Below are 25,718 nucleotides of genomic sequence, written 5' to 3' on the forward strand. Positions count from 1 at the left end.
TCTACTTTGCTAAAATTATTAATGGTTCCAGCTAACTTCTTAGTTGAGTCTTCAGGATTTTCCAAGCATATCATCATATTGTCTACAAAAAGAGAGTTTTATTTCTTCATTCCTTATTTTGATTCCTTCTGTTTCTTTTTTCTCACCTACCAGATTGGTTAAAATGATTGAAGGGGAAAACAACAAATGTTGGAAAGGATGTGGAGAAATTGGGACACTAATTCATTGTTGATGGAATTTGGACTGATCTAAGCATTTGGGAGAATGATCTGGAGTTATGCCCAAAGAGTTATTAAACTGCCTATACCCTTTGACCCAGCAATACCACTACTTGGCCTATTTCCAAAGATGACTGGAGAAAAAGGATAAGAACCTATGTATTCTAAAATGTTTATAGCAACTCTCTTTGTGGTGGCAAAAAACTGGAAATTGCAGGGATGCCTATCAATTGTGGTATATGATGGAATACTGCTGTATTATAAGAAATGATGAGCTCAACGACCTTAGAAAAACCTAGAAAGACTTGCACAAAATAATGAAGAGCAAAATCGGTAGAACCAAGAGAATATTGCAAATTGTAACAGCAATATTGTTTTAACAAGGATTTTGAGTGAATAAGTTGATTATTGTAAATAACCAAATTAACCCTAAATGACAAATAAGGAAAAACACCTTCTGCATCCAGAGAAAGAACTGACAAATAGAAGGATGTATAGAATAATTTTTACCAATATATACCTATTTGTGTTTGGTGGTGGCCATCTCTAGGGTGGTTGGGGGTGGAGGAAAGGGGGAAAAAGAAATTTACGTGACAATTTTGTTGTATATTTGAAAGGAATAGCAAGTTGTACTTGGTAGATTTGCAGTTTTGTGTGCCATCATCTTTTTATTATATATTATGTTATGGAAATGCTTGCTTTATTTCATAATCAAAAATAAAATATCTTTTAAAAAGAAAGTATTTTTTCTGACCAAGTTTTTGTACTGTGTGACTTCACTATATGAGCAGTCACTCCTATCCAGTTATTATATTTACTGATATTTCTGTCAGTTAGACAACTAGCATTTATTAACCACCTACTATGTGCCAGGCACTGTGCCAAGCACCAGAGATACAAAGAAAGGCAAAAAGCCGGTCTCTGTTCTCAAGGAGCTCATAGTCTAATAGGGGAGAGAACATGCAAACCAACAGGGACATGGAAGATAGATAGGGGTAAGTTGGGGGTGCTCTTGGAAAGAAGGATCTAGCATTAAGGAGGGCTAGGAAAGGCTTCTTCTAGAAAGAAGGGAGATTTTAGCTAAGACCTGAAGAAAGCCAGAGAAGCCAGGAGGTGGAGATGAGAAAGGAGTAGGAGGTGGAGTCTCATCTGTGTCAAAGAGTCATACACTTAGACCTGGATGGGAGAGCTTGGAGGGCATCTACTCAAGCCTTATGTTATAACTGAGGAAACTGAGTTTCCAAGAAGTCCATTGACCTCCCCAGAGTCACACACTGTCCAGGGTGGTCATTGTCCAAAGCCAGACTGTCCTGACTCAAAGAGTGGAGGGATGTTGGACCCACTCTTCTATGCCATCCTTAGGATTTCAGCCTGTTTCCTAACCGTTTCCAAACTCATAAGTCTTTCCAATATACATTTCGATCTGCAAATGCTTGACTACTGGGGAGGCTGAAAAAAATGGGGAAAATTATAAAAACTGTTCACAGCTGAACATTGGTCTAGGTTGAGGGAGAAGAGGAGAATACAATTTTGGAGTGGGAAACCTATTTCTAAAGCTGTGATAAATAATTTACCTGTCTCAATATCCTGGCCTCCTTTTTTCTAGACTTTGTCATCCCTCAAGGACAACCCACACCTCCATCCCAGGCCCAAATACCATCCCTCAGCAAAGTTGGCCAAGTGGGCTCAATCATTTTTTTATGCAAACCCCATGGGATTAACTTTCATCAGCTGCTTAACTGCTATCAGGACATGTCCAGAAACAAGCCCATCTATCCACTGTCCCCCTTTCCACAGGACTGTAGCCCACCAGCCAACTAGGGAAGACAGTGAAGCTTTCTCCATGCTTTATGAGACAATTCACAATTATGGATTTCTATTCCTCTCTAATTTTTCCCTTGATTTTAGGGAGCCTAATTTTTCCAGAGATTTAAGGTCCCTCCCAGATGGTAAAAATCAGAATCAATCTTCTTTCCTGTTGTTGAAATCACTACCACATTCATCTTTGCTTTTTCTCTCCTGCTATCTCATTTCCCATGGCCTCTTAACTGCCTGTGGTTTGGGGGATGTGTTTGCTAATTCCCTTTGCCCACAGAGGTAAATGCCATTGACCCACAAGAAACTTTACAAGTTCCAACCTCCTAAATTAGCTAGAGTCCTTCCTAGGGACTCAAAATTTCTGACACTTTCTTAAGTAAAGTGCTTCAGGATTGGGGGCGTGGTTCTTTTCTTTTTCTTTGTTTTTTTGGGGGGTGCTAATTATTCTTTTCTTTTTTGTTCATTTTCTTGTTAACATACTTTTTTGTTCCTTTGCCATTGTTTTCTTGTTAATTGTGTTATTAATTGCTGTTTTCTCTCACTGTTCTTAATTTTCTTTACTTCCACTTTTTGAGTTTTATTTCTTTTTCTTGCTATTTTTTAGTTTTGTTTAGTTTGTTCTTATTTCCTGTTTCTTTTTTCTCTTTCTAGTTAATGTTTAAGTGCTTTCCCCCAGTGTAATAACTTTTCCTTTGTTTTTTTCTCTTGTTAATATTCACATTTTATTTTTTTCTTTCTGATTCCTCTTCTTAGTATTTTTTTGCTATTTTCTTTTCTGTTTGTTTTCTTCTTAATTTCTATATTCCCTTTTTGTTCATTTTCTTAATATCCTTTTCCTACTTTGTTTCTTTAATATAATTTAATGTGATTTGCCTTTTGTTTGTTTTAAATATATACTTTTCTTGGGTTTTATTGTTTTTCTCTTGATTTTCTTACTAATTTATTTTAAAGCTCCATCCAGCAGATCCCATCCAGGTGCGATAAGCTCCACAATGAACTGTGTCTGTCATCTAAAGGCCAGCCAAGCTAAAGCTGGAGAGGCTCCTTGTCTCTTCACCCACAGCAGTTCATAAAGACCATTTATTGGGGCATGAAGGGACTACAATCTGCTTGTTCTCTGAGAAGCAAACAAGATGATACATTGATTCAGGGCATAGAACGAGTCAAATATTTCTTGAAGACAAACAATGAGTGAATTTGTTTTGCTTGACTGTGAATATTGTTGCAGGGAATTTGTTTTTCTTTCTTCCTTCCCCACCCCCATCCCCCATGGGCTGGGGGTTGAAAGAGAAAATAGATTTTCGTTTATTTAAAAAGTAAAACTTTAATTAAAAGAGACAACATTAAACAGCAACAAAATTCAAGTTAAACACAATGGACAAAACAATGGTACTCCCTTGAGGTCCACAGTGGAGTGCCAAGAGCCTAGATTTAGAGTCAGGAGAGACCTAGATTCCAATACCAGCTAAAACACTTCCTCTCTCTGGAACCACAGACAAGAATACACTTACCCTGTCTGAGCCCCAGCTTCCTCTGTAAAATGGGGAGTATAATATCTGTACAACCTCCATAGCAAGGTTATTATGAGGAAAGTACTTTGTAAACCTCCAAGAATGATAAAATTGTGAGCTATTGGTGTTCTTTCTAGTCCTTCCTGATTTTTTTTTTCCTTGACATCTGTAAAAACTTGTTTTATGCCCTGGAATTTCTTTGGAAAGACCAAATGCAATGACTCTTCTCTGCCTTTATGTTCTTCGCCTTTATCTTAGCCAGTTTTGTAGGGCTCACTATTTTCTCTCCTTTCTTTACTTTCTCCAGCCTTTTTTCTGAGGAACTTGTTTTACTGTGTGTAACTTAGATATACGAGCAGTCACTCCTATCACATTACAGCTGTTCCATTTTATTTATGGCGTTTTTATACATCAGGTTCAGTAAACCCTCAAAAATTACGGTTTTTATGCCAAATGCCTTCGTCCTCCTGATTCAGTCAGTGTGAGACTCACAGTGACTAGTTCTGTGATTTGACATCCCTGGGGCTGATTATTGGGTCCTCCAGTTCTCTCCATCCATTATCCGCTTTTGATTTCAGAGAAGGGGTAGGTGGGGGAAGAGGGGGGTTAGAAGGCTCTGTAATAATTGCCTTTGAACTGTTTCTGCTTTTTTTACACAGCATACTCTTTGCAAAACTCAGTCATCATCTGATACCTAAAAATATTTGGAACAGCTTTCTAATGACAAATGAGAGAAGGACTGGGCCAAAGCAGAACCATGAAGCTCACCTTCAGGTCTCTCTTGCTCACCTACCATCACCCCCCTCTTCTCTGTCACTTTAGCCTGATGCCTCAGTTCTTCATGATTCCCAATATTACCAAGGTTATATAATATCAGAACTTATCTAGTTTGGGTGAGCATTCCATACCCATGATTTTATTATTATGGTGGGCATCTTCCAGGGTGGAAATTCCCTCTATCAAAATGGATTGACAATCCAATATGGATTTTAACTCATCCACAACTCATTATCTTAATTGCTTGGAATACTCAAAAAGCAAATGAGTTACCATAATCATTCAGCTAGTAGTATGCATATAGGTTCTTCTTTACCATATCAATTAAGCAATCACCTAATCAATTTAGTAATTACAAGCCCTTAGTAATCACCATGCACCAGATGTTCCACTAGGCACTTTGGGTACAAGTACAAAGAATGGAACAATCCTTACATTTTAATGGAAGGGGCAAAAAGTATGTATTAAACATACCTATACCTATTTATAGTTATATGTATATCATATATATGGATACATATATATATATGTAATATGTATAAATACAAATATATGCAAACTATCTTAATGGGAAGGTAAGAGATAAGTAAGGAGTGTATTCCAGCCATTATTCTTTCTGCTGAGTAAGAATTTAATATTCCAAACCCCTTCTCCCTCCCTGTCATTAAACTGTGCCCATCAGGCATCTATTTCCCTAGGACCTTGCTAGGTGGCTAGCAAGCTAATCTGATTGTCAAGCTACAGTGTTAATGAATGATGTTGGCTTAGCATGACCTTCTGAGGAGAAAATGCCACAGCTGACCTTCACTTCCCCACCTGAACCTACACCTCCACATCAGACCTAAGACTATGCTTTTCCAGCCTACACTGCCAGGGTTCATGTCCCAATACCCTGGAGAAGTGAATCTGTTTCCTAATCTAGGGTCCAACCCAGGTGGTTAGTGACCAAGTGAGAATAAGTTGGCCCACTTAAGCCACTATGACTAGTGGCTAGTCCTAAGGAGATAAGAATCAGACATATATGAATCAATCTGAGAGTTGGAAGAGGCCTCAGTGACCATCTAATCCAACAATCTCAGAAAATAAATTCCCACTATAACACACCTGACAAGTATTCATCCTGTCATTACTTTATGATAAATTAATGAGTGATTAATAAGTTTTTTTGCATTAATGACTTGAGTAATGAATTTATGTGTTTACCAGTATTATAGTTCATGATAAATACATACAGAAACCCACTTATTCTGATATATACCTAGTTCTAACCAGTCATGCTCAGTATTGGAATGCATCAAAATTCTTATGGATCACAAAATGCAATTGCAAATCTTAAAAAAACTAAAATGTTAAAATTTAATTTTTTAAAGAAAAATAAAATTATACTAAATATAAACACTGTTCACCTCTACCTCCACATTCACCAAAACAGTGTCCCTAGGTCAGTCAGTCATCCTACAGGGCAGAGGAATTCTGTTGGACATTTTCTGCCACAACAAATCCAAAAGACAGGGATTTTTATACCTCAGGCAACAAGGAAGCAATGATATATTTGATTTTTATTTTGTAAATGCTGTTGGTCAAAGGTAATATGCCACAGCCTTTTTCTACCTACCTTTCATCTCTCCATTGCTTTCTAGGCTAGATAGATAGATAGATAGACAGATGGACAGATGGGCAGATGAACAGATGGACAGACAGATGGATAGATAGATAGATAGATAGATAGATAGATAGATAGATAGATAGATAGACACAGATATATATGTCCTGGAAAATTATCTTCTTCATAGGTATTCCCATAAGTTCAAATAATGGGAATACATTTCAGGGAGTAGCCTATGGTCAATAAAATTGCTATGCAATTTCTTAATTGAAATCCAGCTCAGCGTCTAGTTCCTGGTCAATTACAGAGGCGGCTCATCGAACATTTGCAGTATCTGAGATTTATGGACCAATTCCATGGGCTGCCTATCCCACTGTATGTTATAGCCTGCATATGAGGCATTCTTCATCCATTTGGTTTTTCTTGTGTGGATAGTTATATAGAGCCTTTTTAATGATTATAGACCTCAATGAGAAGGGGCTTGTTGTAGTCAAAACACTTTTAAAAGCAAACAAAGCTATTCGCAGGGAATCATTCATCCTTTTGAATTCTAAACTGGAGGCCCTCCATGACATTGGCAAATATCTTTTGCAACTTTATGAATAGAAGGCAACTTTTTAGAGAGGACTTTTGAAGACTGGATTTTGCTCTGCCAAATCAAATGCTTTCTATAGGCAATAAACACAACAAACAAATAAAAAATCAGAGGTACTCTATCTTCTCAGAACCTTTTGTTCAATTAGCATAGTCCACTATGAAATATAATTTCTGAATGATACATCATTTCCTTCTTAGATTTTCATCAAGGAGACATTCAATATGTGCATAAGTTATTTTCATAAAGATTTTGTAGAGAAGAGAAGGCATGTGGTACCTTAGTTATTAACATCCTCATCTTTACTTAAAAATAATAAAGTTTGTTTTTTCAATCATTTAATATTTTCCCTTTCTCCAAACATCTTGAAAATGAGTCCATTGGTATCCTCAAGATTGCATCATCTCCACCATAAATTTCCCCACTTAACTAACTGTTCTTTCCATTTTTGTTTTTCAATAATAATCAACTTAACCCCATAAAATGAACTAGTATTCATTAAAATCATGCCAAAGTTTAATTTCCACCCCTTAATAATTTTCAATCCATTAAATCAATATTTTACAAAATTGTACCTAAAGAGAATTCCAACTGAAAAATCATCAAATACAAATTTTATGTTTTTAAAAAGCTTTGAAAGCATTATGGCTTTTGTCCAGTCATGTGAAAGTAGGATTCAGACATTTCTTAGTTCCCCGTGTGGAAGAAAAAATGTTTAAAAAAATACAAGACAAACTGATGCATAAATTTTCCAGTTTCATGTATGATTCATGTCAAAACCCCTTTTCATTCCCATTGTAATTTTCAACCCATCAAATCCATATTTTGCCTGGAATATGTGGGAACAGTAGTTGTATATCAGTGGCTCAGTTCACTATAATTAATTTATGGGCTGAAATTTATCTTCTCATGATGACCAGGTATAAGTAGATGAGTCAGCTCAAACTTTATAATCCAAAAACCAATTCCCTAATTAATAAATTCAAAGGACCACTGAGTTCCCAATTCAAATATATCATCATTTCCTCCCTGTTACCCCTTCACAAGAGATGCATCTAGGAAGTTTTATTGACCTTATCCAGAGCTATGGGGGCAAAGCTCAGCCATGGTATATTATATTAATTTCAAGAGAACACAGCAGGAGATAGGAAGATGGAAGCAATGTGGGCTACATGGTCTTTGGGAATGCTACGTGAAATTCAACACACTTTTATAGGAGGAAGAGATGACCAACAAAGGGCCATGAGAAAGCAGAATCAGCAGAGAGTAGTCCAAAAGACCTAGGAGATGGGGAAAGTGGACCTTCAGTATACATACTAGCTCCATAAGACTGGAACCAAGATGATGGAAGAGCCAGAAGATCGGGTTTGGCCACATGTGCACAAAGATGTGTGAAGGGCAATAAGAACCAACAAAAATGAGCCACCAGCTGCTAATCACTGATTGACATTTCAGGAGGGACCTGGAAGGACCAACAAATGCTTTCTAGGTCATACCATTGGGAGATTGACTTAATGCACTCAAAGCGCTCTATGAAAAGGCAAAGTTGGACTCAGGTGATACAACTAGAGCAATCTTGTTTCCCATAGAGTTAGCTGGAATTGTTGAAGGTCAGTCAAGTCTTTTAGAGTTTCTAATCTCCTTTATTACTCTGGGCCACTGGTGACCACAACAGAAGGGAGGGTCCAGGAGAAACAACTGAGTTTTCATCGGCATTCCCACCATGGATCACAGTCCACTACACCTCAGTAAATGGCATTTGTAACTTACTGAGGTGAAGAAGCCACTTACCTTGATATCAAACATCTAGTTAAGACCCTTTCTATGCCCAGATAGGATAGCACTACGATGACATAGGGCCTCTAATTGGACCCTGTAATATGAATTAAGTTGGGACTTTTTTTTTTACTGTTTTAGAATGCTAAATGAATTAAGTGTCTTTGATTGAGCCTTATTAGGTGCAATGCCCCAGGCCCAAACCCCTAATTGCTAGGTGCTAAGCCAATGTGGGCGTGAAGACCTCAGGGTCCTAAGGGTAGTTGCTAAGACCAGAGTCAATAGTATATGCCTAAGTTCTGGTCATTCAGATGACCATTTGATGATATCTAAAAAGCGTATAAAAAGAGAGAACAGAGCTGTTTTGCTTGAGGCTGTCACTCCTGGAGGAGTGTTGGTGCAGGTCTCTGGGCAACACATTCTAATAGCCTCCTGGCTTGTCAACCCAGATGTTGATGGTTTCTTGGTAACTATGAATTGTGATCTGGTCTGTTTATATTGTGTGTGTTTGTAACTTGTTTGCATTTGCTCTGAAGTTCAGGTTGCTGGCTTTTCCTCCTGAAATAAGTGAGTTTACATGTATATGTTGGATTAAAGTAAGATTGTTAACCCCTTAATGTTACTTTCCTTAGTAAAACAGATCAAAAGAACCTGTGCTAGCAGCATTCTTGTTGTTGGGCTTGTGTTGGTCTTTCACCCCCCACAGCAGCTGCTGGGCGAATTGTTGCAACAGACCCTTAGACCAAGTCTTTTCAGTTTGGGAGGGCCTACCAGAGATTCTATTCCCTTGGAATAGCTCTTAAGATTCCACAATTGCACCCTCATGATGGCAAATCCATGACCACCCCCACCCCTACCTTCATCCCACCATGAGGAGGCATTGTAAAGGGGGTTAGGAGCAGTCATGTTCCACATTGAGCAATGTTAGCCATTGTGGGGATGTAGCCATGCTGTGTTACTGGAGAAAAGTCAAACCAAAATCATGGAAGGTCTATGTTGCTTTCATTCTGGTACTAAGAGGAGTCAGGTATATTCACTGGAGTTGAGAGAAACTGATGCTTCTCATCTTGGCCAAGGATAAGCCTGGAACCTACTTTCTACAATACAGTAACCCCTGGCAGCCCAAAAGAGGCATCAGAGTAGGGCCTTAGAGAAAAAAAAAAGTATATGGTGCCATTATTAAAACAACTTTATTAAGAAATTAAATTAAATTAAACAAATACTAAGCATTGACTGTGCACTGCCCTAGTTCTTGGAGATACAGAGGCAAAAAATGAACAAATCCTTTCCTATCAGCAAGTGAACCTCTTGGGAGGACATAACATAGAATCATGTAAGTAGATAAAAGGATTATTTGGACAATGTGAAAATACTAACACCCAGGTGGATTAAGGAAGGCTTTTCAGAGAAAATAATATTTGACCAGACCCTTGAAGGATGATAGGGATTCTTAGACAAGGCGGTGAAGAGGGAGAGCATTCCAGGCCTGGGGGCAGGAGAGAGTCGGTGCAAAGACATGGAAGTGGGAAATGGAACTTTGAGTTTGGAGAATGGTTAGCAACACAGCTTGGCTGACCCATAGGGTATGTGAAGGGAACAAATTTGAATTCACTAAATCTTCTATGCCTTATAGGGCTTGGGTGGAATAAAGAGTAGGACGGCAGAAAGGGATGGAAGTAGAAAGGTTTCTACAGTTGTCCTACAGTTCTGCTTGTATAGGAGACAGTCACTGTTGCTGTATGGGCCCTACCACTATGTGATAATTCTACATAATTTGACACACCCCCCAAAAATATCTTCGGACAAAAAAGAGCAGAAAACAAGCTTATGGTGCATTGGAGAGAGTTTTAGACCTAGAGTTAGGAGCCCTGGGTTCTAGTTTTCAGAAAAACTTTTGTTGGCCACAAAATAATTGTGACTTTAAGGAAGTCATTTCTTTTCTTCCTGCCTGTAATGTAAGATAAGGGGTGGAGGATGCAATTATCTCTAAGAATATTCCAGCTCTGGCATTTTTCTGGAGTAATTTCTTTGGGCAAAAATGGATGTCCCCATGAAGATAAGAGTCAGGCAGATGTATTTGCTAAGATTGAATAGAAGCATGAAGACCCCTGGAGGCAGGGGCTTCTTGTCCATGATCATCCTCTGGTCTAGGAGTCACCCTTCAGAGATAGAGCAGAGGCTCTGCCATTCAGGCTTGTTACACAATAAAGTGTTGGCATCTATGGAAACAAAACCTGGCAGCATGGGAGGGTCAGGGTTGAGCAGTTCTGCTAAGACAGAAAAGGGTGTCAGTTATAACATTAACAATCCTAAAACCTAACAAGATAAAAATTCTTTTATAATGAGAAAGACTCTTAGGAGGCAAGGAAAGTCTCCAAAAGGTCAGATGGGGGCAGGGTGATGCATACGTGGCCATCAAAGATATCACTTATAAATTAGGTTATTGGCCCTTAGGTAATGGGGGGAGGGGCATTGGGCCCTGAATGTTGCCACCTATAATAATAAAAAATTACTAGGAAGTGGAATATAACTTAGACAGTCTTTAATGTGGTTTAAAGTTCCATAGTTGTGATGGGGAGAAGTAGGTTCTGAAGATTCATGATGTAGTTTCCTTGAGCCTCATCACCTACCAGACGAACACTTGGGATAGTCAAGGCAGGAGCAGGATGGGCTGGGATGTCTGGACTGGGGGAGGTTGAGGGGAGGATGGGGCTGGAGATTGATGAAGAGGAGGAAGGCTGCCTATTTCCATCTTCTGAAAAAAAAACTTTTAGCTTGTCTTCTGAAATATAGAAAGCCAGGGATAGACAGAGAATCCCAGAACAAGGAAGGAAAAGCATTCAGAGAGAGTAGTAAGTGGGATTGGACAACTGGGCTTTGCCCTAGGGTACAAATCTTCATTTGGAAATAAACTTAGACCTTACCCAATTTTTGCTGGCCCTTCATAGTCTTGAAGTAGATCTTTCACCACAAAGGTGAAAGACACACACATACACACACACACACACACACACACACACACACGCATATGCACATGCACACACATACACACACGCACACACACACATACACACATGCATATGCACATGCACACACATATACACATACACACACACACACACACACACACACACACACACACACATACACTTTTCCCAGACTTCAGAATTCATCCCTGTAGCTTTGTGTTCAAGCTATGGAAGACTCTCTGGAAATTAGCCATGGTATTGATAAAATAGCATGCCTTCAAGGCCTGCAGGAAATGTACCTGTGTCATCAGCAAGATTGCTTTGACTATTTCTGTCCCAGTCTTGGCACACAGGTGAGTGGTCAGAGAGGCCTCTGCTAGGTGAGTGGAGGTGAACTAGGCCTAGAAGAACTGAACAGGTAGCCTTGCCTATTATAGATCTGGGGGAAAGGAATGTCATGAAGATTAGACCACTCTTCCAGCACCATGGAGGTCTCACAAAGCATTCAGAAAATCATTTATTAATGAACATTTGTCAAATATTCAAATTCCCAGGTTAGTTCTTCCCAGAAAAAGAATGCATTCTGGAAGAAATTATTATTTTTTTTATTTTGTATATATTTTTATTTTTTATTTTAGGTTGTTTAATTTTTCGAGCATCTTCTTCTAAAACTTTGAGTTCCAAATTCTCTCCCCTTTTCCCTTCCCACCCACCCTCCGTAGGAAGGCAAGCAATTCAACATAGATAAAACATGTATCACTATGCAAAACACTTCCACAATGCTCATGTTGTGAAAGGCTAACTACATTTCCTTCCATTGTATTCTGTCTTCCTTTATTCAATTTACCCCTTTGACCCTGTCCGTTTTCAAATGTGTTTGCTTTTGATTACCTCCTCCTCCTATCTGCCCTCCCTTCTATAATCCACCCTTTTTTATCCCCTTCTCCTTACTTTCCTGCGGAGTAAGATACCCAATTGAGTGTGCATGTTATTCCCTCCTCAAGTTGAATCCAATGAGACTAAGATTCACTCATTCCCCCCTCACCTGGCCCCTCTTCCCTTCCAACAAAACTGCTTTTTCTTGCCACTTTTATGTGAGATAATTTACCCCATTCTATCTCTCCCTTTCTCTCTCTCTCAATATATTCCTCTCTCACCCCTTAGATTTATTTCTTTTTTTAGATATCATCCCTTCATATTCAACTCGTCCTGTGCCCTCTGTCTATGTTCCCTTCAACTCCCCTAATACTGAGAAAGTTCTCCTGAATTACATACATAATATTTCCATGTAGGAATGTAAACAAAACAGTTCAACTTTAGTAAGTCCCTTATGATTTCTCTTTCTTGCTTACCTTTTCATGCTTCTTTTGATTCTTGTATTTGAAAGTCAAATTTCCTATTCAGCTGTGGTCTTTTCATTGAGAAAGCTTGAAAGTCCTCTATTTTATTGAAAATCCATATTTTGCCTTGGAGCATTATACTCAGTTTTTCTGGGTAGATGATTCTTGGTTTTAATCCTAGCTCCTTTGACCTCCAGAATATCATATTCCAAGCCATTTGATTCCTTAATTTAGAAGCTGCTAGATCTTGCGTTATCCTGATTGTGTTTCCACAATACTCAAATTGTTTCTTTCTGGCTGCTTGCAATATTTTCTCCTTGACCTGGGAACTCTGGAATCTGGTAACACTACTCCTAGGAGTTTTCTTTTTGGGATCTTTTTCAGGAGGTGATAGGTCGATTCTTTCAATTTCTATTTTACCCTCTGGTTCTAGAGTATAGGGCAGTTTTCCTTGATAATTTCTTGAAAGATGATGTCTAGGCTCTTTTTTTGATCATGGCTTTCAGGTAGTCCAATAATTTTTAAATTATCTCTCCTGGATCTATTTTCCAGGTCAGTGGTTTTTCCAATGAGATAGTTCATATTGTCTTCCATTTTTTCATTCCTTTGGTTATGTTTTATAATATCTTTGTTTCTCAGAAAGTCACTAGCTTCTACTTGCTCCAATCTAATTTTTAAGGTGGTATTTTCTTCAGTGGTCTTTTGGACCTCCTTTTCCATTTGGCTAATTCTGCCTTTCAAGGCATTCTTCTCCTCATTAGCTTTTTGGAGTTCTTTTGCCATTTGTATTAGTCTATTCTTCAAGGTGTTATTTTCTTCAGTATTTTTTTGGGTCTCCTTTAGCAAGTCATTGACTTGTTTTTCATGGTTTTCTTGCACCACTATCATTTCTCTTCCCAATTTTTCCTCTACTTCTCTTACTTGCTTTTCCAAATCATTTTTGAGCCCTTCCATGGCCTAAGCCCAATTCATATGTTTCTTGGAGGCTTTTGTTGTACGCTCTTTGACTTTGTTGACTTCTGGATGTATGATTGGATCTTCTTTGTCACCAAAAAAGGAATCTAGAGTTTGAGTTTGAGTCTGAGTTTGTTTTCACTGCCTGTTCATGTTCCCAGCCAACTACTTGGCCCTTGAGCTTTTTGCCAAGATATGACTGCGTGTAGAGTAGAGAGTACTTTGTCCTAAGCTTTAGGGTCTAAGCACTGCTGTTTTCAGAGCTACTTCTACTCCACCATCACCCCAGGCTCTGTCACAGCAGCATTCCTCCTCCTTCGGAAACTGCCAACCAGGACCACAATTCAGATCCAAGCAGGGCACAGCAAGAAAATCTGCCTTTGTGCCCACAAAGAGCTCTTTGTATTCCTGCTGTGATCTGCTGCTAGATTCCTCCAACTGTGTGAGCCAGGGACTGGGGAAGTCGCTGACACTAGTGCTCTGGAAGCGGCCTCAGAAACTTCCTGCTGCTGCTACTGCCAGCACTGTATGACCCCCTCCACCCCAGAGCTGGCAGCCAGACCACTCTGATCTTGATCCCACAGTTTCCCCCTAACCTGATCTTTGGTATTTGTAGGTTTAGAAGTCTGGTAACTGCCACAGCTCAATGTTTCATTGCCCCAAGGCCTCTTCCAGCTGGCTGACTCCAGGTCTGGTCTGTCCTAGAGTGGCCCATGCTGGGTTGCCCTCGGCTCTCAGCACCGTTCAATAGACCCTTCTCAGCAATCATCCAGGCTCTCCTGGGCTGGATATCTATTTCCCCCTGCTATTTCAGGGGTTCCACAGCTCTAGAATTTGTTCAGAGCCATTTTTTACAGGTGTTTGGAGGGATTTGGGTGGGGAGCTTAAGCAAGTCCATGCTTTCCTGCTGCCATCTTGACTCTGCCTCCTGGACTAAATTATACATGAATGTAGGAATAAGAATGTTCCAACTAACTTTAAATTCTAATGAACTGGGTGTGGTCAATGTACTTTTTTAAGGGTTATTCATACAACCTCAGTGACCAGATAATTTTGACCATTAGTCTGATTGACTTGACTAGAGATTTGTTTGAAACAACCAGGAAATGAAGTACAGAGTTGGTGACCATGGCACCATAGAAGGCCTACCCTACTCCAGACTATCCAATTCCTTGACAGGTAGGTGATATAGTGAATACAAGACTAGGCCTGTGTTTCAACAATCCTGCTTGCAGCTGCTGTGGGGGTGTAAAACCAACAACAACCAGCTCACAGAATGCTGCAAGCCCAGGTTCTTTTAATCTGCTACTAAAGAAAGCAAGGCTAAGAGGATAACAATCTCAATTTAATCCAGCATACACATATCATTCATTTAGTTCAGGGGAAAAAGCCAGCACCCTGAACTTCAGAGCAAATATGAATTACAAACATCAACAGACCAAATACAATTCATAGTTATCAAGAGAACCATCAACATCTGAGTTCCTCCAGAAGGCCCTTACAGTGGCTGCCCAGAGTCCCACACCTCCAGGGGTGAGAGCCTTAAGCAAATAGCTCTGTTCTCCCTTTTTATAGAGTTTCAGACATCATCAAACATCATCTGAGCAACCAGAACTTAGGCTCCTATGATTGGCTCTGGTGTTAGCACCTCCCTTCATTGGCCCCACCTGGAGCCCCACCTTAGTTACCAATTCACACCCACATAGGCTTAGCACCTAAAAGGGATTTGGGTCTGGGGCTTAGCACCTAGTAAGACTCAATAAAAGATAATTAATCATTTTAAAAAGTAAGTCCCAACTTAATTGATATTACAGCCTAGAGGCAGGATGCCCTGAATTCAAATCTAGCCTCAGATGCTTAGTAGATGTGTGACATTGGGAAAGTCACATAATCTCCACCTGCCTTAGTTCCCTGACTGTAAAACCAAGTTAGCCATGCCTACTTCATTAGGTTATTGTGAGGATTAAATGAGGTATTTGTAAAGCACCTAACAAAGTTTGGGGCATATAGTGGGGGATTAATAAATGTTTATAGCCTTTTCCTTCCCTTCCCCATGGGCACATATCTCAAGTCAATCATCTGAATGTTTCTAAATATCTGAATTTTGATATAATTAGACAAATTCTACAAGTCAATGAGTACTTTTTAAAAAATGTCTGCTAGGTGTCAGGTAGTATTTTCTGGATTACAGGTATGACAAAAATTAAAGAGTTCCTTCCCTCAAGATCTCAAGATGTTTACATTTTACTGAAGAGAAAAATAGGTTTCTTAATGAGAAAAACAGAATTTCAAAGGAATTTGGAGGACATTGACAATTGGGGGAATCAGAAAAGGTATTTGACCTGAGCCTTGGAAGGAGCTAAAGGTCCTAAGATGCATTAAATGAGGAGGGGGGTTCCCTCCAGCTGTGGGACTCAGAGTTGGGAGATAGAACACTATGTATGGAGAACAGCATGGTAAGGGGACTGATGTGAAAAGAGTCTGGAAAGGTAGGCTACAGGCAGACTGGGAAGGGCATTGGAAGGAAAAACAAAGAATTTTAGTTTCATCATGAAGTCAGTGGGGAGCACTGATGTTTCTTAAATAAGAGAGTGATGCAGTCAGCTCTGCACTCTAGGAATAGCAATATGGCCACTGGGTGGAGGAAAGATTGGGGAGGGGACAGATTGAAGGAAGAAAAGCTTATGAGGGGACTACTGCAACATTTCCAGTAACAGAAGATAGGGGGATGACTAAATGAATAAAAAAGCTTTTATTAGTGTTTGCAATGTACAAAGTATTGTGTTTAACACTTGGAAGACAAATAGAAAAGAGGAGGCCACCTCTGCTCTCCAGGACATCACATTCTATTTCAGCAGGCCTAACACATAGATTCCAGCCGTAATGGAAAGATCCCATGATCCTTAACGTGCAAGAAGCCAAGCATATTGTGATATCTCTTTTATGTCATTTCTAATGATAAAACCACAGCCACTTCTGAGGTTGAACTACTTTACAATGCCAAAGAATTCAATGTGCAGACATCTATGTTCTGGGTCTTCATTTGCTGAAAGCATTCAGGGTGTCAAGCCCCTCGAGAAGAACTACCATATCGGTGGGTTAAAAGCAGGGCTAGTGGAACTGCCAGCCCCAGGATTCTTACTTTGTTAGGCTATTAGAATCAGTTGATCAGCAGTTGGTGCTGGTTCTGGTGAGCAAGGTAGACCCCTTTGCCAAAAGATTTGCTCCCCTCAGTGATGGAAGTGGAAGTTAAGCTAAAAGCAGCTCTAGTGGTTGGGGGGGGGGCAGTCACTGATGGCTTCATGGTCCTAAAAGGTCTCTATTGAGCTCTTAAAGGAAGTGGTCGTCAAGGTCATGGCAGGGGTTTGCCTTGCCCAGCACATGTTCCTTCCTATCTCTCTTCATTTAAGTAGAATGGTCACTGTGTGAGTAGAGTAGATGGATAGGAGAGACGTGGCATTGGAACCAGTTGGACTTCACAATTCAGATACAGGCATGAGAGAAGAGTGAGTGAAAAGTTCATAATGATATTGAAGCAAGGGAAATTATACCCCCTACAGAAATTGGGAAATTGGGAGGAGAGACAGGTTTAGGTGATAAGATAATGAGATGATCTGGGGCCATGTTGGGTTTCAGATGGATCTGAGAAATCCAGGTGGTGATATAGAAGTTAGATACATGGGACTGGAGCTCAGAAGAAAGAGTGGGACTGAATGCATGGATTTGGAAGTCATCTACATTGAGCCAAAGGAGGAAATGTGTTCAAACAGAGTGGTAACTAGGGTAGGGTATTTAGATTCTCTAATGATGTAGATACCTTATGCTAACTACCATTCTAATTACCATTTAAATTCTATAGTAATGGAGATGGGCAGCTAGGTGGTGCAGTGGACAAAGCATTGGACCTGGTGTCAGGAAGACCTGAGATCAAATCCAGCCTCAGAAACTAAGTAGCTGTGTGACCCTGGGCAAGTCACTTATCCCTGTTTGACTCAGTTGCTCATCTCTAAAATGAGCTGGAGAAGGAAATGGCAAACCACTCCAGTATCTTTGCCAAGAAAACCCCAAATGGGGTTGTGATGATCCAGGTGTAACTGAAATGACTGAGCTGAACTGAAGTAATGAACTGACTGAAGTAATGTAGATAATTGAACTCATGGAAGCTGATGAGGTTAGTAGATGTGAAAAGAGAAGAGAAGCGAGTGTACCAACACACAGGTGTAGGGCAGGGCTAAGCTCTAGCAAAGGAGATGGAGGAGAGGCCAGAGACATACAAGGAAGCACATGGGGTAGCAACATTCCCAGTATTTGGGCTTTAATGTCATGTCCATGGAGTTTTGATGTGAAAGACGTCTTGACTGTGAGTTTTTGTCTAACCTGGTCAATAGTATGAAACAGAGGGTGACAAATGTGAGAGGGCTTTCTAAAAGAGAAGACTGTGTTGTTTAAAAGAAATCATTTTTAGAACCTTGAAAGTGATGTGGGGTAAATGATGCTTAATGTGTCCCCAAGAAAGAGCTCACTCTGCTCAAACATGAAATTTTAAAATTCATTCTTACATTCAGTCCATTGACTCAATCACAGCTTTACCATTTATGATTTCAACAGCAGATGGAACCCCACTCCTGCCATTTGATGCTGGTTAATCAAGCCCTAATCTGGTTCCTTTGAACTTGTTACCAAAGCGTCCTTCAGAAGAATCAGCTCCAGTCGGTTCCTCTTTGGGCCCTTAGACCATCATCATCTTTCTGAATTCTGTCACTTTTTCTCAAACAAAATGAAAGTTCCATTGATTCTGATCCCAGAAAACATTTTCCCAGAACAAGTAAATTAGTGATAAAGGGTGCTTCTTGGAAGATATCACTTATATTCTATTTTAAAGACCTCAAAATGCAATTTGGATTTGGGGGGAGTGGAATCAGGGCAGGTTTGTCAGTCCTATCCCATTCATAGGGTCATTCATAGATTTTGTAGCATTGACTTATTTATTAGGGTGTCCTCTTTGAGAATATCATCTGGCTGTGAGAATCATTGGAAAGTGGCTTAATTCTTTGAGATCACAAGAGTGTTAGTTGATAAATTATTGTAGTTTATTTGTAATAATTTATTCTCAGAGAGATATGACTAACATTATTAAACATAGCATCTGGAATTCATCCATTAAAGGAGTATTCTTGTTAAAAAAATAAAACAAAGAAAACTTATGCTTCACATAAAACTAGCACTCAAAGTCTACTAATCTCTCTTTCTCTCTCTCTTTCTTTGTCTCTCTGTTTATCTCTCTGTTTCTGTCTCTGTTTCTGTCTCTGTCTCTCTGTTTCTCTCTCTGTCTCTGTCTCTCTCTCTTTCTCTCTCTCTGTCTCTCTCTCTCTCTCTGTCTCTCTCTCTCTCTCTCTCTCTCTCTCTCTCTCTCTCTCACACACACACACACACACACACACACACACACACACACACCATGAAGTCTGAATTTTCCCTAAATGATTGACACAATTTCAGTGTTAAGTATAGATAATATTATTTTTAAGTTATGACTTCATGAGAGAGGCAGTGTGATTGAGTGGATAGTAAACCTTCCTCTGCATTAGGAAGACCTGAGTTCAAATCCTAGCCCTCACCTATACTAGATTTATCAGTGCCCCCAGGTAATTCTCTAAGGCAACCACTGTGGAAGATGTCCTAATCTGTATTGGTGGATAAGTTTTTCACACTGGTTTTTGAAAAAGAGTAAAATTTCATGCAGATGATATTTGGATAATACTGCAGCTCATTCAAACTTCCTATGCCCACACTCGTACTTGCATCTCACATTCATTTCTGCTTTGTATCCTTCCAGGCACTACGATTGCCTTTCCAACAGCACACAATTACACACACACACACACACACACACACACACACACACACACATATCCTCTGGGCAGAGGTACTTAGGGAAGTAACTGTGGTTTAATGGATGAAGTCATGACTTTGGAGTTAGGAAGATCTGGGTTTGAATCCCATCCCAGCACCACTGGGAGTCTGGAAAATCACTTCATTTCTCTGCACTTGTTATGTCAGCCATAAAATAATGGACTTGGTTTTCCCATCTCTCTGAGGTCTGATAGGCCTGATCCAGCTCTAGTTCCATGATCCTATGAATGAAATGATGATCATTATGAACAGTTTGACCTCCATCTTGGTCCCATGCTATTTCTAGCTTTCCTGTACACTGGGGGTGCTTAGCTTGGAGAACAGAAAAGTCAGAGAGAGCATAGTAGTTGTCCTGAAGTAGTTGAAAGACTGCTCCCCAATTGGTGTCTGGGAAGCAGAAGTCAGATCAATAAGTAGCATGTATACCCCCACATACAGGCAGAGACACACAAAAACACAAAGGATAAGCACATACACAAACCATTCCTCATAAGTCATCTCCTCCCTACTCAGGCTCAGGTCAGTTTCTTCACTTACTAGAGATTTCATCCACATTGTTCTTGAACAGAAACCAGAACAAAATCATCAAAAAGTCCCAGTGACAGACTGAGCCTTTTGTCTAAACACCTGCTTGACTCAGTATAAAGAGCCCATGTTCCCATTATTGGACACTAGATGGAGAATGCTTTGGCCTGGGGACACTGAACATTAAGGGTGGTGATCCAGCCAATCCCACCCTAGATGGCAGAGAATTAGAGGATGGATTTGGAGCCATGAAAAGACAACTTCCATGAAAGAAGAACTGGTTCTGCAGTCAGACACATGGGTTCAAATCCCATTCCTGACACTTTCTCAGTGAAATTGGTCATGCCACATTACCCTTCTGAGCCTCAGTTTCCTCATCTGTAAAATAAACACAATGATGCTAATACTATCTCCCTATCACTCAGGGTTGCCATGAAGTCTGGTGAGCTCACACATGCAATGTACTTTGTAAATGTTCAAGCACCATTGAAATGGCAGTTGTTTTATTAGCCAAGCTTTGCCTCTGTTCAATTTGCATTCACAGCAGTGGTTCGGAAGAGGCTACAGACCCTGACATAATGTACCTGCAAAGACGAGTTATGATGAGTTTAGTTTGAATTTTAGGAAGAGAGACTAGATCATTGATTTCTTGAAGTTCTAAATGGGGAAACTCCCTCTACCAATAGACCTTCCCTGCAATGTCAATGTCTAGTCTTAGAGAATAGCCAGAAGCACCTAGAAACCAAGGGATTGGCCCAAGGTCACAATGCTAGCATGTGCCTGAGGAAAGACTTGAACCCAGGTCTTCTGAGCTCTGAGATGGCTCTTGGACCACTACATTATGCTGCCTTTCCCAGGATTGTCTCTAGAGCTGGAAAGGACCTTCGAGGCCATCTGCTCCAACATTCTGATCCAACATATAGATAAGGAAACTTAGGTTGCAGAGGGGGAATGAGGTAGTTTTCTCAAGATCATGTATCTGGTAAGTTTCAGACATGACATTGGAACCCAGATTCTCTGCTCCAACCCCCTCATTTGACATAGGAAGGAGCTGAGACCCAGACACACACAGGTGACAAGTGACAAAGCTGAAATTTGAGCCCAGAGCCATTTCTCTTTCTGCTGCCTCAGAACATTTTCTAATTAGCTAATGGAGAGAGAACTGCCAACCCCCAGTTCCCCATCAGTTGGATGGACAAACAGTTAACATTTTTCCTTTATTTGAGATCCAGTGTGAAATACAGATTGGCACTAGGTTTTAAATTATGATGATGTTAACTGGACACAATAGCTGGCTCATTCCTGATTCACAGAGCATTTTTAGAACATTTATTAAGAAAAAGGGCAAAGTTTACTTTATAATCTGCAATAAAGCAGAACCTGGCCACCCAGTCCCTGGCATGCTGGCTGGCCCATGTTAGCTCTAGGCAGCCACAGGCAGCAGATTATTCCTGCTCGGCAAGTGATGAGAGAAGTAGAATGGAGGTCTTCTCCAGCAAGGGGGGGGTGCAGGGGGAGGGAGGCAGTGTGGGGAACTTCAGTCTTAATAACAGCAGATGCTCTGAGCAGTGGTATTTTGAAAAGAGCCCTGTGTGGGCTTGGTTATTAAATGACAGGACATTTGGCTTCAGCTCCCATCAAACCATTTAAAAACCAGAGAGCCCCTAAATGGCTGATAAGAGGTCAGGAAACCAAGCTCACTCCATTCCAAGATGCACAGCAACCCAGCTGCCTTTTCCAAAGGCAAGACCGTGTGCATACCCTGGCTCTCACTCCCCCCCACACAAACATGAGCACAAACATGCTGCTGCCCCCTCTCCAGTGTGAAAAACAGACTTAATAAAATCACTTTAATAAAGAAATCTTATTTTCCTGTTTGGTTTGGTGTCCGTACTTCAACATTATTAAAAATGAGTTGATATACATACCTAGGCACACCAGAGCTGCATTGTCCCCAGTGGAAATCCCCCTGAGCCCAGCATGACCCAAACACACAGACATGTCCTGCTCAATCCAGTACCCTGAAAAGAAAGATGGGTGCCCCATAGGCAGAAACATCAGCCTGTAAGGCATCCCCTCCCCAAAATCCCAGAGAGGTCCCAAACCACTACCTGAACTGACATCAACAGCTCCTACCCTTTGTTAAGAGCTGCAAGCTGCTCCCAGGCCCATTCATTAGGGCAGTGATGCTCCAAGCTTGTTTATTTCCGTTTCTTGTTGGCTGTCCAGACTTGAAGCATTAGGGAAATCTTTGGAATAGACACCATTGACTCTCTGTCACAGCTCTACTCATAGGCCCAGGGGAAGAGTTCAAAACCAGCCTCCCTTTGCTGGCTAGATGACAAGATCAGTCCCTAGCTATGGCCTTTTGACCTGCTGGGTATCCCTGATGCAGCTGTGTGCTCCAAACCATACATGGTTAGTGTCATATGGAGAAGGATTCAAACATTTTCGGGAGTCAAGAAAGTCTGTGGTCATGTACTCAAGATAAAATTGATGACAAAAATAGAAAGGCGATTTGGGAGGTAATCCAAACTCTGCGACAATTACACCTAAATTATCTGGATATTTGGGGCAGCACAGTCTAATCTGAAAAGTATTTATCAGCCACCCATTATGTGGGAGGCACTGTGCCATTCTCTGTGGACACAAAGAGATAAAGGTATTGGGGGCAACTAATAAAAATCCCCAACATTAACCAATAATAGCCCATCCTGAAATAATTGGGCAGTTTTTGCTTATTTCCCATTTTGTGGCCTAACTTTCAGGCTTCTGCCAGCTGCTCTTCCCCTTCTTATTGGACTTGGAGGGGAATTAGGCAGAATCAATGAATTAATCAATCAACAAACATCTGTTGGTTTGTTTCAGTTGCAATAGGATACAAAAAATACTTTGAGGTGAGGAGGGGAAAGCGCTGGAGGAAAGCTGGAGCTATTATGAGCTAAATCTTAAAAAGAAGAAATACAACATTTTGTTTAATGAAGGGGATTCTGGTTTTCAAAAGCCTCCATCTAAACCCTTATTCTGTCCTCATCATTCTGACATGGTGTAATACTTCCACGCACACCCGTTCCTGCCCTATAAAACATAAGCTATTTGAGGACAGTGGCCATGTCACTTTTTATCTTTATTTCTGCAGCACCGAGCACATCGTAAGCACTTTATTTATTCCTGCCATGTATCAACCAGTGTCCTTGGTTCAAAGACTACAAAGACAATCAAAGAAAAAGAAAATAGTCACAGATAAAATCAACACAAAACATATGCAATGTAACACAAAGTTATTTAGGGGTGGTACTAACAGTTAGGAAGATGAGGAAAAGCCTCAGTCTCAAAAATCAGATGGGATCCAGACTGCGAAGTTTTAAATGCCAGATGAAAGCAATAGGGAGCTGTCCGAGGTGCTTGGTAAAATATCTCTTGAATTGGATGGAATGGAATTGAGTTTTAATGATAGTCAAGGGTAATGTCCGGGAAAGGACTTTAGATTTGGAGTCATGATGCTTGTGTTCCAATTTTGGTCCCACTGTAACCTGTGGGACCTTGGACAGGTCTCGTAAACTCTCTGGGCTTCAGTTTCATCAGCTTTAAAATCAAGTTCCTTCTAGCGCTGATTTCTACAGTTAATTATCCTTTCCACGTTGCAAGGGCTAGGTGCACAGTACCTCCGAGATTTGGAAACTCCAGGTTAAAAAAATTTTGGCCCTCCCTTCATACCAGAAAAGCAAAAAGAATTATTATGGTATTAAAAGATAAAATACACTCATATTATACAAAATTGTAAACGGCATTACTATATATTGCAGTACTACATATCGCAATAACATAGATGCATATGTGGGTGTGTATGTATACATGTGTGTTTGCATGTGTATATAAAGACATATAGATATATATATATATATATAGATTGTATATACACATATATCTAGATATAAATATAGGTATACATATAGATATACATATGCATATATAGATATATGTATTTCTGAGTTCCCAAACTTTTTCTCTGACATCTGCTGGCCTTCCTATGTCATCTGAGATGTCTCAAAACTCCCCCAAAATTCCCATTTAATTTCTTACGATGACCAATGATATATCAAAACTGTGATGGGAAAAGTCACTATGTGGAAGGGAGAACTGTATTTGCAAATGAAAAGGATTCCTTACTAGCATACTTTAAAAAGTAACAGAGTAGAAAGCCATGCACATAAAATAGCATATTAGAAAATGTAACCAGCTTGATCCCGCAAGATTATTTTCTGTCATTGTTGTTGTTTGAGGTTCGGTCTCCCTATCTCTCCTGGGCTGGAAAATGCCTTCATGGTCATGTGCTCTATCCTTCTATTTGATTGGAAAGAAGTCACCAACATGCTTCATTTTCTGGCCTGGACCATTTTTTTTTTCCTTTTCAAGCAGCCTGGTGGTCCCCTGCTGACAGCAACACACCATATTGGTACTGAACTTTCTGTTGAAACCTGATTGGTCTTGGCCAAGTCAAGCTCAGAATTCCTGTGCTCAAGTAATCCACCAGCCTTGACCTCTCCAGAAGCAAATATTATAAGTACATGTCACACCTCCTGCTTGTTATTGAGTTTTTAAAAATGTTTTTAACCAGAGAAGCAGGGAAAGGTAGCAGTGAAAAATGATTCGAAGACCCAGGGTTGGCAAATGCTCTATCTCATCCATTTATTTACTACCACATCATGGTTAAATCATATAATGTGCCCTTATTTACTGACGATGATAGTGATATCACCTTGATATCTCCTTCCCACAATATTCTTGGATTCTGTGCCATGGGACAAATAAGTGAAACTCTTCAGTAATCTAGTCCCTAGAAATTAGGTCTAGATTTCAATCTAGGCAGTATGGCATAGTAAAAAGAGAGGTGGATCAGGAGTTAGTAAGGGCTGGGTTTCAATCCAGTCTCACATATTGACTAGCCTGTGAACATGGGCAAATCATCTTTAAAAATTTCTTATAATTAATAAATAAATAAAATTTCTATAGTACCTACTATGTGCCAGGCTCTGTGCAAAGTGCTTTACAAATATCACCTAATTTTATCCTCATAACAACTCTCATGTTGACTAAACTGAGGCAAACAAAAGTCAAGTGACTTGTCCAGAGTTACACAGCTAATCACTGTCTAAGGCTGGATTTGAACTCAAGTCTTTCCAACTCCAGATCCAGCACTTCTACCTAGATGCCTTTTATAAAATAGAGTTAATAAGAATTCCTGCAGTACCTTTATTGCTAGAGTCAGAGGCTCATGGGTCTAAAGCTAAAAAAGAACCTTTTAGATCACCATCCCAACCTTCTAATTTTTCAGTGGAGGAAACTGAGGTTCAGTAAACCTCCTTACCCACAAAAGTACTGTGGAGTCAACAAGCTTTTCTTAAGCATTTATTATATTCTAGGCAGCATGCTAAATGCTGGGGATGCCAGGAAAGGTTAAAACATGCCCTTGCCCCCAAGGAGCTCATATTCTGATGAGGGAGACCATACAAACAAGATACAAAATTTAAGTTCATCTCAGGTTGATTATTAAGTGTCAGAGGTGAGGGTACCAAACAAGGTCCTTGGGAAGCTCCAATCAGATCATTCAAACAATAAGAACCTTGCAAACTTTGACATATACAAATGTCGAATATTATTCCTCCAAGTCAACTGTGTCAGACAGAGGGAGGATCCAGGGGGTCGACACTCCTCT

Source organism: Trichosurus vulpecula, chromosome 8 (assembly GCF_011100635.1).
Source record: "Trichosurus vulpecula isolate mTriVul1 chromosome 8, mTriVul1.pri, whole genome shotgun sequence".
Taxonomy (NCBI): domain Eukaryota; kingdom Metazoa; phylum Chordata; class Mammalia; order Diprotodontia; family Phalangeridae; genus Trichosurus; species Trichosurus vulpecula.